The 14,143-nt window shown below is 41.4% G+C and overlaps 1 long non-coding RNA gene across 1 annotated transcript in view; it reads left to right on the forward strand.

Annotated features, from left to right (window-relative positions):
* The window catches only part of LOC310746322, a 44,838-nt gene extending 34,123 nt beyond the window's left edge, over nucleotides 1-10,715 (forward strand). Inside the window, exon 4 of the long non-coding RNA XR_014540626.1 lies at nucleotides 10,533-10,715. This is a non-coding gene — a long non-coding RNA (uncharacterized lncRNA). The remainder of the gene's footprint in view (nucleotides 1-10,532) is intronic.
* The last annotated feature ends 3,428 nt before the right edge of the window (nucleotides 10,716-14,143 follow it).

The raw sequence follows: 14,143 nt of genomic DNA on the forward strand, positions 1-14,143 counted from the left end.
GAAATGGTCAGAAAGCTTCTATCCTGCCTGTAACTGTCAGTTACGGTTCTCTGCTAGGTATAGAGGCGGAACAGAGCATTGTTTAGAGGCCTGCCTATGTTTCCATACCAATGAAAGCTTTCCCTCCTCTGTTGACAGCATGGAAATGCAGGCTGCAAATCTTTTAGCAAGCCAGTAGCTTTTGTGGGCTTACTTAGAAGGCTGACTTACAACTTTCCTCCATGCATTTGTTTAACCCTTCTTCAACATTATCTGTGTTAGAGAGGGCATTAGGTAAAGGTAAAGGGACCCCTGACCATTAGGTCCAGTCGTGACCGACTCTGGGGTTGCAGCGCTCATCTCGCTTTACTGGCCGAGGAAGCTGGCATACAGCTTCCGGGTCATGTGGCCAGCATGACTAAGCCGCTTCTGGCGAACCAGAGCAGTGCACGGAAACGCCGTTTACTTTCCCACTGGAAAGTATTTATCTGCTTGCACTTTGACGTGCTTTTGAACTGCTAGGTTGGCAGGAGCAGGGACCGAGCAACGGGCGCTCACCATTCCATTAATTAATGAGTGGCACAAGAATAAGTACTCTGGTTGTCCTGAATCATTTTGGCTATTCGATTAAGGTATTTATCATATTTCCCCTGTGCTTCCTTAAAATGTTCCGATTCTTTGAAAATGGCATCCATCACTAATAAATTAAGACAATGATTACTCCGAGAAAATTAAATACAACCTTCGAGCAACAATATTTAGCACTTGCATAGGTACAAAAGGGGCATATAAATGTAAGAAAAGAAAAAAAGATTGTATTTCAAGTGTGTATGCCATGTTTAGTTGATCATTAGAGCAAAGGTAAAAAAAGTGTGACCCACCAGATGTTAGACTATCAGTCCCAGCCAACATGGCCAGTGGTCAGGGATGATGAAGGTTGTAGTTCAGTAACATCTGGAAAGCTGTAGATTTCTCAGGCTTGATTGTGAGACATAATCACTCATTTTGTCCCTTTCCTCTCATGCAAGAAGGAATGCCTCTACCAAGAGGATGCCTGCTATGATGCATGCATCATTTAAGAACAAAGTATGCTTCCCTCCCACCTTCAAAACTATATGCAGGCTTCATTGGTTAATACACAGTTAAATCAAGATTTCTTTTAACTATGTGGCAGTCCTTTTTCAAATCAAATATTCATACGCTGGAAGCATTGGCATGTCACTTTGAGCCATAAAGTTTAACCATGATTTAAAGGTGAACATGCTTTGCTTGTCTGCTGTTCCTGTCATGCTGTTGGGAGCCAGGCCATAGTTTGGCTTAGCAGCAACATCTGAACTGAAGTTTGTGGTTTATTTCTGCCATGAAAGACCTTGTTACAGTATGTGGTTTCCTTAGACAAACCACGAACCTGGATTTAATGCTAAGCCAAACCATGGCCTGTGGCAGGAGAAAAGCAAAACACCCTTGGTTTTCAACCCAAGTGTGTGCTTACCTTTGAATCACCATTAACTGCTTTAAAGTGACGTGAACCAGTGTGAAAGCCTGGTGTAAAAATGCTAACCATCAGATGAACTTGCTTTTTTCTGAAGTGGTAGCTTCTAGTTTTCTCACATACTGGCTCTTGCGTATGCAGAATGTGACAGATAACCTTAGGCAGCACAGCTGGGGCAACACTAATTAATTGTATGCAGTCTGGTCTTGGTCTGCTTTACTCCAAGCTGGTCTCATCCAGTTTAGTGAGACTTGCTCTTGAAATATTTTGTGGCAGTGGTACAAACGGTGCATTCTTGAAGCACACAGCTGTAGTAAGTAGCCACTGTCTCTTCCATCTGCTTAGGCACTAGAGACCCTTTGAATGAATGGAGAAGCAAATATGGTAACTGATGTTTTCATGCAATGCAATGCATATCACCAGACAGACATTTTTCCAGTCCGGCTGGTGTTGATATGTACACATGTGCATGGGAATGTTTTATTTTGTATGCTGAAATTATAGAGGGGTTTTTAAGTGTCATTCTCGTGAAAGAAAGAGACAAGGGAACTACAATCTTTTTTTTTTACCTGCACATTATTGCCATTGGGCAGATGCCATGCTATTCACTGATTAATGAGAAAATTCCAACTGCAGAGCCAGGTATAAATTATGTCGGAAGTAGGTCAAGGCGGGAACATACTTTGCAACAAACACAGCCATCCTGTTGGCTCACTTGGAGAACTGAACAAACAGCCTTTCCAGTCCCATCCCTCCCCATCGGTGAAAAGCTTTGGAAGTTCCAAGTAACCTGTTCTAGCTTGTTTCGGGAACTTCATCAACTGCAAGTTCCTTAGGGTCTTTCTTTCCAGATAATGAAATGAAAGCTTGCAAAACATGCATGTTGTTTTTACTTGTATCTCTCCATTCATGTTTAGTCTGGGTGCTGAAGAGGCCAACCTGGAATTTTGGTGTGCCAAGCATGGTTTTATAGGTGTGTAGGTGCCAGAATCGGCAGTTTGAAATATTTGGCTGCAATGTTTTGGTAAATGCTTATGCAAGTGGTGGTATTTATTTTTAGATCCTTCAGATTAAAAAAACCAATTCAGTCAACAACAGTAGTTAGAATTCGTAGTAAACAACTAGGACATAAAGGGAATTCACATTTCAACTTGTGAATGTCAAAGTAGTGCAGATAAGCAATTTCATCTTCACCCTCTTCTCCAGATAAAGGGTATGCTGCTGCAAGTGTGTGCTCATTAGAGCAGCTGTCATAGAGTTCTAGCCAATGTTAGTTTATATACTGCACAGACCCATTGAAATGAATGGACGACATGGGTTTGAATCTTAGCTCCATTTAATACGGCTTCTGTTTTTGTTCCTGTTTATTATTTTGCTTTCAGGTAGTCATGGTTAGAATTGCACTGTAACTTAGGCCCATTAATTTAAATGGGTCTAATCTGAGTCAACCTTAGCTTGGATCCAACCCATGATTTTCCTAGCCGTGGCACAGAAATGTACAAGAGAGTTTTAACTGTAGAACATTTACACCAGTTGATATGGTAAGGCTGTGTAGAATGCAGTTAACACTTGAAGAGTTCTAATACTGCTTTGGAGCTGGATGTATTGCTAAATGTGCAGTCTACATGCCACCCTGCAATTTCCTCATATAATCCCGACACTTAATTCTAGGGATCTTTCGGCACTGAGACTAGGACACCAGAATTTGACACTCCCAACAGTTAACACAGATCACAGAGATAAGTCAGAAGTCAATGTTGCTATATCAAAAGGGAATTAGCTTACTGGTATATACTAAAATATTCAATAAACAGTGTGTTGATACTAGTATGAATTTAGGAAAGTTAAAAACTGTTATAAGAGTTATTCTGATCAGCATTCGTAGGAATGCACAAGAAACCTAGGATGTGGTTAGGGGAAAGAGGATGGGAGGAATGGGAGAGATTTGACAAGCTGGAAGAGGTATCAGAAAGGAAAAATGGGCACTGCATAGAGCTAGTGGTTTGTAGAAACATGGGGAGGTTGTGCAAAGATAAAATACTGAACAAAAATGAAATTTGCATTTGTTCCTCTCACTTTTTCCACTTGCACTGCCCACTACTGCCATTTAGTTCTAGGAAGGCTGCCCAGAAGAGAATTCAGACTTTGGGCTAAAAAAAAGATTCCCCATCCATGAATGTGGCCATAGCACTTCATAGCCAGTGTTGTATCCTCACTGAGAACATCTTACAAATTTAGTCCACCCATCAAAGTGTGGGAATGGGTGTCTGGACTTTTGTTTCAACTTCTGAATCATAACTCTTTTTGGATACTTTAACAGTGTGTCACGGTGCCCCAGCCAGCTACAGCATGGACCACTCACAGACTTATCTTTAATTTTTCTGCAGTTTGACCTATGTCACAGAATTGTTTCCCATTGCCTGCCACTTCCATAGTTCCTTTCCCTGACATATTAAACTTCCAGTGGTAGTATACTAGCAAATAAAAACATCACTCATCTGAAATCACCCGGATATGTTTGTGGTGACACACAGTAGTACCATATATCACTTGCTCTAATGTAGTAATGTCTGCTTCATTGTGTGTGGTTTTAAGGTCTCACTCTTGAGATACAGTACTGCATTGGACCTGAGTTGGCTAGTCTGAATTTCCAGTTACCACAAGCATATCTTCAATGCTTTTTTCCTTGACATAACCGTACAAATTCTGAACATATTATTCTGAACTGTTTGCTTTTTGTTCTCAATATTTGTTTACACAACTCATTCTGTTGTAACAGAACCTGTTCCAAAAGTTTGAGGTATATTGACGCTGGCATAGACTTGATACCTGCAGTCCTAATATGAACCATACTCTTAAATTACATTCCTGTGGTGCAGGTGGGTGGGGCTAACAGATGGACAAAAAAAGCAGTGGCAAAAAGATCTATATTGCAAGGCTGGAAGGACAAATGCCCACCACTGACTTCTCACTGATCTGAATATCTCACTGCCCTTTCCACATTTGAATTCATGGCTTATAATTATCAGTGTTGTATAGTTGCCAATTGGGCATATGAACTGCTTAGTTTAATCTATATATTTAAGATAGAATGGGTAAAATAGCCTTACTGTTAAATCAGCTAGCAATGGTTTTACATCTTACTTTTCTGTTATAGTTGCAAAATTAAAAAGGGTTAAAAACAGACACTATTGTGCACTATTGTGCACAAGCTTGCAGATTACATATTCTATACTTTTACACGCTTGACTCTTTCCCCAGAAACTGCTCCCTCTGAAGGCCAATGGAGAGTCCATAATATAACACAACCATTGATCACTATTACTTCTGGAGTATCCACAACTCTTGCTAATATTTCACTTCTAAGCATGTTTTTGAGCACAAACTCCTCCTACCATGCACATATTCAACACTGATGTCGAAACAGGTGCTCACTATGTCGTTTTGAAGGTATTCTACAACCAGATGTGAGATGTGTGTTGCAAACATGTATTGAACTCTTATCCATCATATCTTATACAAGATGGGCTTCCCTTCCTAAGCTGGTTGGAAAGAGAAAGGCTAAGGGCCCAGCATTATAAAGTAGGCTGGTCTGACATTCCATCTGATTCCATGGCCATATTGTATTGAATGTTTCAATTATCTGACTGAATGGCATTCCATAAACCTGGCTAATGTCTCATTGTATGTTTCTTGTTCTTGGAAGTGCCTGAGTAAACCTTTTTCTTGCCACCTTCACGATGTAGTCGTGTATCTAAAGTCCCCTCCTTCAGCTGCAGACTATGTTAGCATTCATACAACCGTGTGAAAATGTGGAAGATGCTCTATCCATCTTGGATAGTTAAGTCCTGTCAAAGGTGACTATTGGGTGTAGTGCTCATCTTGCTTTTCAGGCTGAGGGAGCCTGCGTTTGTCTGCAGACAGCTTTCCGGGTCATGTGGCCAGCATGACTAAACAGCTTCTGGCGCAACAGGACACCGTGACGGAAGCCAGAACACATGGAAACGCTGTTACCTTCCCGCCGCAGTGGTACCTATTTATCTACTTGCACTGGTGTGCTTTTGAACTTCTAGGTTGGCAGAAGCTGGGACAGAGCAATGGGAGCTCACCCCGTCATGTGGATTTGGACCACTGACCTTCTGACTGGCAAGCCCAAGAGGCTCAGTGGTTTAGACCAGTGTTCCCCAACCTTGGGCCTCCAGCTGTTTTTGGACTACAACTCCCACCATCCCTCGCTAGCAAGACCAGTGGTCAAGGATGATGGGAATTGTAGTCCAAAAACAGCTGGAGGCCCAAGGTTGGGGAACACTGGTTTAGACCACAGTGCCACCCGCTCCCAGCTGGCATGAGAGTACTGCCAGCCTTCTATATAACGTATTTGTTTTAGGGTTTTGAAATTTCAAACTACCTTGGGTGCCATGGCAGAAAGGTGGTACATAAATTCATTAAATAAATGAATGAATGTTCCAACACAACCAATAAATGACATTAATATATGCATCCCTCCAAAACATAGGCAATATTTTCAAATTCAGATTTACACCTCTGTGACATCTGTACAGTAATTTTGCACAACTACTGATCACGAATATGGCATAGATTTGACCCCTCTGTGCAATGTTTCACCTCATGCTCTGAGATGGTTTTGTGATCCACTGGAAGCATGTCTGTCAGAGGAAGGTATGCCACCTTTGTAAATAGCTGCAGTTTTTGTCTTTCTTGACTGAGTAATCTGGGGTTAAAACCATAGCACTCTGGAGTTGAGGGATCATTAATTATTGACTTCATGAAGGGGAAATGTTATGTCTTGAGCTCATTGTAGTGATATAAATTGATGAGCAAGAACTTTAAGGATATACACTGCTTGCTTAGTATTGTCTTTTCCCATGGGAGTTGTAGGACCTGAATAATTGAGGTGGATGGGAAAGTTTAACCATTTTATTGCTGGAGTTCCCATCAGGAACTGTTGATAAATGCACAAATTACAATAAAATTATTGATCTACTTGATATTCTAGTCATTTACTAATTAATTAAATAGAGCAGCTACATTTCCTGAGTGAGCATTTTAAGGTTTCTCAGCTACTGAAATGTTTGAGCCAAATATTTCAAATTGGCCAAAGATTACTGAGTAGCATTGTTTGGTTTGGGCATCTACACATAAAGGGGATATAAAAACAATGAAAACATGTCTGCCACACCAAAATCCAGAATTTGGTTATGTGTCTTTGAGTTTACACTTGATGTGATGGGGTATTGCACTTTTCCCACCTCTCACAGCTCAACTGGATGTTAATTGTTTGATCGCTACTAGCATTTCCACATTTAAATTGCAGCTGTGTCTGGGAAATCAAGACTGGGGCCATGGGGAGGGGGATTTAATCATTTCTCCCCATGCTGCATTCCTGATTAAAATAGCTCCCCTTGCCCCCAAAGAGTGCTGAGCCCAGCAACATTTATTCTCATGTGTACAAAGAATTGCACCTTGAGACTGTGATCTTATGCATGCTTGCTTGGAAGTAGACCTCTCTGAAATCTGCGAGATTTGTAACCATGGAAAGTTAAGTCAACTGGGATTTTGAAAAGAACATGGTGGGGACCAAGTTTCATAAGCTTCCAACTATAACAAAACCATCATTTTGCCATATTACAGAATGAGCTGATTTCTTTACAGCTCTGCATAAAGTATCACAGATAACATGATGAACCATGTCATCAGAATGCTGAGCTGAACCAAGCCCTATAAAGTTATGTCATCACCTTACGTAATTTGGAGGTGGAGTCAGGTGATGTTTTCTAACCATAAATGTGAATGAAAAAACAGGTCCACTGCAAAAAAAAAAAAAACACAACCATGATAAAACACCAAGTGTTCTACCATGTAAGAGAGAGATGCCAAGATCAGGTGTTCAAAAATCAAAGAATGTCCCAAGTTAAAACTGAGGCTCCTTATCTAATGTTAGGCTGCCCATTGCTGTCACTGAATTACCAACAGGGAAAGGAAGGCCTGTAAATCCCATTCTTCCTGCTGCTGCTGGAATAGCCATTAATCCTGCTATAACCTGCCGCCAAACATGACTCAATACAAATTCCTCTGGATCCTCTCTTCCTTCCATGCATCTGGTAAGAGTCTGGTGCCTTCAATTTACTTTTGGTGTGCAAGTCCATATGCAAATTGACAAGAATAACATCAAGACAAGGAATTTAATCATTTGATTGAATTTATTATATACCACATTGGCTCAGGGTGGTTTGCAGTATTTATAACACTTCCTTCTTCCTTTCCTTTCTCCTCACCATTGTAGATATGTAGACAATTAGAAACTGAAAGACACTGGGGCTCCTCTGTCAGAAGACTCAGCTACATTTGTAAAGATAAAGTCCTTTATATGAGTTATAACACCATGACATCAGATGACACTGTGGAGTTCCATTTTTCGCCAATGGAACTTCCTTGTATGAAGTTCACAACGTGTTTAACTGAACCACTTCTTGGATGTGTCAAGATTCAGCCAGAGTAACATATGGCTTTATAATACAATCCTACTCCTAGGAAAGTGGGGATAGGATTGCAGCCTTACACCTTTTGTCCATATAGCCCAGTATGGTCTCCACTTATAGGCAGCAGCTCTTCAGTGCCTCAGCAGAGAAAAGTCTTCCCATCATCTGCGGCCTGATATTTTAAACTGGAGGTGCCAATGACTTGACTCTTGGAAATTTTGCGTGCAAGGTATGTGCTCTACCACTGAGCTATTATCTCTTCCCCTAAACAATGCTCCCTGCCTGCTACCTGGGATGGAGTCCTCTGCCACTCTAGAGGGGCTGGGCCAATGGCCCCAATAGTGTCCTAGTTGTTGCCTCAACAGAACCACAGATAAGGCTAGATGGGAACAAGGTGGCATCTCCCTTGCCATGGTGATGAGGACACTTCCTCCATTGCCTGGAGGCGTCAGTGGGTGGAGTCCTGTCAAGCCTGTCAGGTCTTGTTGACCAGGAGGTCAGGCACCAGCAAGCAAGGATTACCTCTCCAGCCACCCACAGAGAGTGGGAGAGGAGAGGACAAAGGTCTGGGATGATTTCACTCTTGCAACTGAGGTTCGAAGGGAGAATGAGCCACAAGGGTTGGGCCATCTGCTTTTTGCCCATCACAAAAAACATTAATCCCATTAAAATCTCTGGTGAATATTTAAGACCCCATCCACCTAGTCCTAACCCAGAATAGTTGCCTGGACTTGCAACTATAGCAGTAACCATGCACAACAAAGGTGTGCTGGCCCTATTCTCAACAAGAAAATATTTACCAATTAAAATGTGGTTCTGTAATGAAGCCGTTCATTAGAACTGAAATAACAAAACATCAGTTGATGTTCTAGCAAGCCAGGTATGACTGTGTTTCCATAAAAGTGAGTGTCTTCCTTTATCTTCTTAACAGAAGCTTTTCTCTTTGGAGAATAGTGGGACATCTTCATAAAAATCACATAGAGCTGGTTTATCTAACTTGAAAGAATAACTGTCATTTCCTTTTCTTAGTCTGGGTGATCAAAAGGAGACTAATTTTCAAAGGGAGATAGGAGTTTTCAGAGTAAGCTCTCCTTGAGGCTGAAGCCTGTTTGTTTATTTCATTGGCAACTATGATCTCCCACACAGTAATCTCTCTCTCTGTATAAATAACTGACAACTTGCTGCCCTTTATTTTTATGCTGGACTCCCAAACTGAGGTTGATGCCGTTAGATAAAGTGAGGGGGCTGCTTCAGGCAGTATTAGGTTATATTTTTGGGGGAGGAGGGGGAATCATTCAAGAGTGGCAGACTGTAAGTTATTCAGTATAAATATATTTTTACAATGTGCAAAAGTGCAGAAGAGTCATTTGAATTTTCTACCTCAGTATGCCTTGGGCTAACTTTGAACCACACTGTGATGGACGCTCTGGCTTTGCAGATTAACTTTATAGTGCTGAGAGCTTTACCCTGAGCCTCACCTCTTATTATCAGATAGTGCTCATTCATTTTCTTATTTTCAGCCCAATATAAAGGACATCCAGTAGCAACCCTCAGTAGTCATTTGTCTGTCTCATGGAGGGGGGATGTGTGGCCTTCTAGATATAGTTAGACTCCAACTCCCATAATCCTCAGCAACCATGACCAATAGCCAGGGATGGTGGGAATTGCAGTCCAGAAACACCTAAAGACACGCTCCCTGTGTCTGGCCTATCCCACTCAAAGAGCTGACAGACATCAGATCAACACTGTATGGGAAATTCATATGTCTGGCTTTTAACAGTGTGTGTGTCATTTTTCCCTTCCCACACACAGTTTGAACCTATGTGATTTGTCAGCTCACCGGTTTTGACACTCTCATCTTTAGTGTAATTACTACTGTTGTAAACAACTGAAACGGACCTATTTATTGGGCCTGCAGGTTTGTGCAGGCCCCAGGCACAAACCCCTTTGCTTAAAACAAAAAGAAAAGAAAAGGTGCTGTTCACCTTGTATTGCTATCATTATGAGACACTTTTAAACATCTTACAATAAATGCCCCTCAAGTGTCTGATATTTGATCCTGAGTTAACCCAAAACTGCTTGGGAGCTCTTCCCCTTTCAATTTGAATTCTCTAGCTGTGTATATACCCTTTAAAGCACATTTGCAGCACATTATTTCCCTCAGTTCCTTGTGAAAAGGGATTGATTGTTAAACGGCTCTGAAAATTGTAGCTCTGTGAGGAGAATAGGGAGTCTCTTAACAAATCTCAGCACCCTTAACTACACTTCCCAGAATTCCTTGGGGAAGCCATGACTACTTAAAGTGGTATAATATTTCTTTAATGGCCCTTGAGTTGGCTACCCTGCCCTTGTTTGAAGACCTCTGGCAAGGGGAAGCCCACCACCCCTTTACATAGTTAGTTCTATCGTTCAATTCCTCTTACAATCAAGAATTTTCTCCTCATGTTTTACTTACTTACTGTAACATAAATTTGCTGGATCTAGTTCTAACCTAGATCTTTAAAAAGCTCTATAATTGACTTCCAAGGAGAGAAACAAACAAGCTTTTATTTTATTTTCAGAAAAAGCCCAGACCTGAACTGCATGTGGCTTTCAATTTCAAACCATTGTTCTCATGATGGAAGATGGAACTAAAAATCACATTTTACATACTACAAGAGAGGTTGCTGCATACAAAACAGTCTTCTAATCATCAGCAGTGCTGAGAAAGGAACTATTATATGTGCGGTATTAATCCAGTATTGGTAAATTCACCCACTTGCATAATGTGCTGTGCACTCCTTTCAAGACATCTGCTTAAAGGTTATCTAACTCATTATCATCACATCTAGGAATGGCATTGATAAAACATGTGTTTTTCCCTTATAGAAGAAATATGGTGGGGGACAGTTGTCCTATTCAGTGGATAGAGAAATTAGACAGTTCTGTTTTTATGCAGTTACATATTCATCTAAACAAAATGAGTAGCCATAAATGTCACTGTTAACCTTTCATCTGAAGGTCTCTAGCCTGGAGGGAATGCCAGATAACAGGAAAACAGAAGTAAATTTGAAGTAAGAATGGCAATACTTCACACAGTGCCTTTTACTGTTGGATTATAGTATGCAGCAGCGCTCCTAATATTTAAATCAATATCTGAAGGCTTTGTTTTAAATTGACGGCAGAAATGGCTCAAATCATATTGGTGACTTTGGCAGAAAAACTGAATGCTGTCTCGTGCGATAGTTAAAATACAATAACAGGCAATTTGTTGTCCTTTTTAATGATACCGTATTCCCAAATTGGCTGCTTAAGGTGGGCTAACTTACCCAGCTGTTGTTGCTAATGTTCTTAAAGCAGCACCGCATATAATTCTCCATACAAAACTAAATACTTTATAAATAAGCACTGAGTGCATAGTTCACCAGAAAGTTCTGTTGCATGAGTCTCTTTGAAATTAACTGGAACAATGCAAAAGCGTTTATAGTTGAAACACTACTGTGCTCTCAAACTGCTTCCATTCATTTCAGCAGAATTCCTGCAACAAAATGTTCCCATTAATGGTGGTCTAAAACAACCACACACACTCTCTTTTATTCATTACTTTTTTATCCTTCAAGGTGCCATAGTTGGTGTCTCCCCTCTTCCCATTTTACCCTTGCAGCGATTCTCTGAGGTAAATTTGACTGAGAGGAAGTGATTATCTGCCTGTAATCCTATGTACATTTCTAGAGACTGAGCTTCATTTACCTCAGTGGGACTTACTTTTGAGTAAACATACTTCAAAGTGTGCCACACTGGTATCTCATAGAATTAGAAGGGACCACGAGGGTCATTTAGTTCAACCCCCTGCAATGCTGGAATCTGTTTGCCCAATGTGGGGCTCAAACCCATGACTCTGAGATTAAGGGCCTCAGGGTTTACCAACTGAGCTACCCATGTGTGTCACCCACCATTCATCATGACCCACTCAGAATCAAAATCCACTTCTCCCCAATCCTAGTATGTCCATCTGGTAGTCACTTTACCACACTGGCCATTTTGACTATTCTCTTCATACAAAACATTCTGTGGCAAAACGAGAGCAGTGTCAGTGAAGTCCAAATTCATATTGAGGAAGACATTGCTGGCAAAAGAAAACTGCCTCCGTCCTTTGTAGAGTTGCCACCCCAGTCAGTTTTTGCCTAAAGCAAAAACATTTTAAGTGAATTTGAAGATTCCTGTTCAGGCGAAACATCTGAGGAATTTTGCGGGAGACAAAGAGAGCTTTAATGAGACTAATTACTCATAGCTGTGTGTGTCTGTGCATCATAAAACTGTTTCTAAGATTTGCCTTAAGAAGATAAAGGCGATTGGTTCCTCCATAGACAAAATACCTAAGGAATTTCAGAGGAAGCAAAGTGTTTCAATAGGACAAGTAAAGGAGAGGGAATTTTGTTTTTCCTGGGTACATCTACTCAGCCCTCCTTTTTAAGTTCTGCATGTGCAGAAGGTGTGGTACGTAAAATCTTTCAGCAATATATGCCTGTTGTCAGTTGTATAAACATAGTGTAAATCTCTTTTCTCATATTGCATCACCACAAGTTTTCAGACCATTTAATATGATGGACCACAAGAGGCTGGTTAAGGAGAAAAGAAAGAAACACCCATGACTTGACATCACAATGATCCTTACCAATGTACACATGATGTTAAACACGTGGTTTGGCATTTCATATCTCTTGTAAAAAATTAAATAGCAGCCATTGGGTAGAATAATTTAAAAGCGTAGTCTTGTAAAAGGCACCTCAAGAGCCAAAAAACACATGGTGTTAGAAGAAGAAGAAGAGTTTGGATTTGATATCCCGCCTTTCACTCCCCTTCAGGAGTCTCAAAGCGGCCAACAATCTCCTTTCCCTTCCTCCCCCACAACAAACACTCTGTGAGATGAGTGGGGCTGAGAGACTTCAGAGAAGTGTGACCAGCCCAAGGTCACCCAGCAGCTGCATGTGGAGGAGCGGGGACGCGAACCCGGTTCCCCAGATTTCGAGACTACCGCTCTTAACCACTACACCACACTGGCTCCCACTGGTTAAACATGTATGATTGTATTCAGTGAAGTCATTGCGTCAGGTGAATGATTTCTGTTTGCACAATGGAATTTACCCTCCCTCCCCCCCAAATAAACTTGCACCCTCCCAAATCTGCTCTGGGTTTTCCTCCAATCCTCTAGAGCAAATCTGGGGAGGAGTGTGAGGGGAGCACAGGGAAAGTTCCACTGTGTGAGCAGAAGCATTCCACTTGCACTAAGACTTTGTTGGATACAACCCTTCCCTACACCAGCCCTTTCATTGTGGTCCCAGTTAAAATCCCGCCTTTCCCACCACCAGCTGCTATTTGGCATTGGAAGGAAGCCTTGGGACTGTGATACAGGAGAAAAGGGTTAAGTCCTCCTCTTCTCTATTAGCTACGTAAACTACCTGTTTAATGTTGCATGGACTTTGGCCATCAAGGTGGCTCTTTCAATGCAACATTTTTTCAAATGATGCCATATGGTTTTCTTCATGGCGAATTCTCAAAAGCAACACTTGAAGATTGAGATATTCAATGGTTGGAATGCATTCACCTTATCATTTGGGGAGCCATAACTTTTTTTTCAGGACTAAGAGGTTTAAATTTTATTAGAAAGGTACTGTATTTTTTGCTCTATAAGACTCACCTTTTCCCTCCTAAAAAGTAAGGGGAAATGTGTGTGTGTCTTATGGAGCGAATACAGGCTGCGCAGCTATCCCAGAAGCCAGAACAGCAAGAGGGATCACTGCTTTCGCTGCGCAGTGATCCCTCTTGTTATGGCTTCTGAGATTCAGAATATTTTTTTTCTCGTTTTCCTCCTCCAAAAACTAGGTATGTCTTATGGTCTGGTGCGTCTTATAGAGCGAAAAATACGGTATTTATATTGGATGAAATCTGGTGTCCAAGTGTGAATGGAATTCTACTTGGACAATGGGACTTTACTGTCCCCTCTTCCCCCTGCAGTCCCCTGCAAGCCCCCAAATCTACTCTGCAATAGATTTGGACAGAGCTGAAGACGGGCTGCCTCTCAGAGGGAAAAGGATGCAATTACAGCAGTGAGGAGCAACAGCAGTGAAGATCAGTGGAGCATCTTGTCTGGGGAACATACCCACTGATCTGATGATCTCTAGAGGTTGGGCTG

Source organism: Podarcis filfolensis (genome assembly GCF_964270895.1).
Source record: "Podarcis filfolensis genome assembly, chromosome: 12".
Classification (NCBI taxonomy): Eukaryota; Metazoa; Chordata; class Lepidosauria; order Squamata; family Lacertidae; genus Podarcis; species Podarcis filfolensis.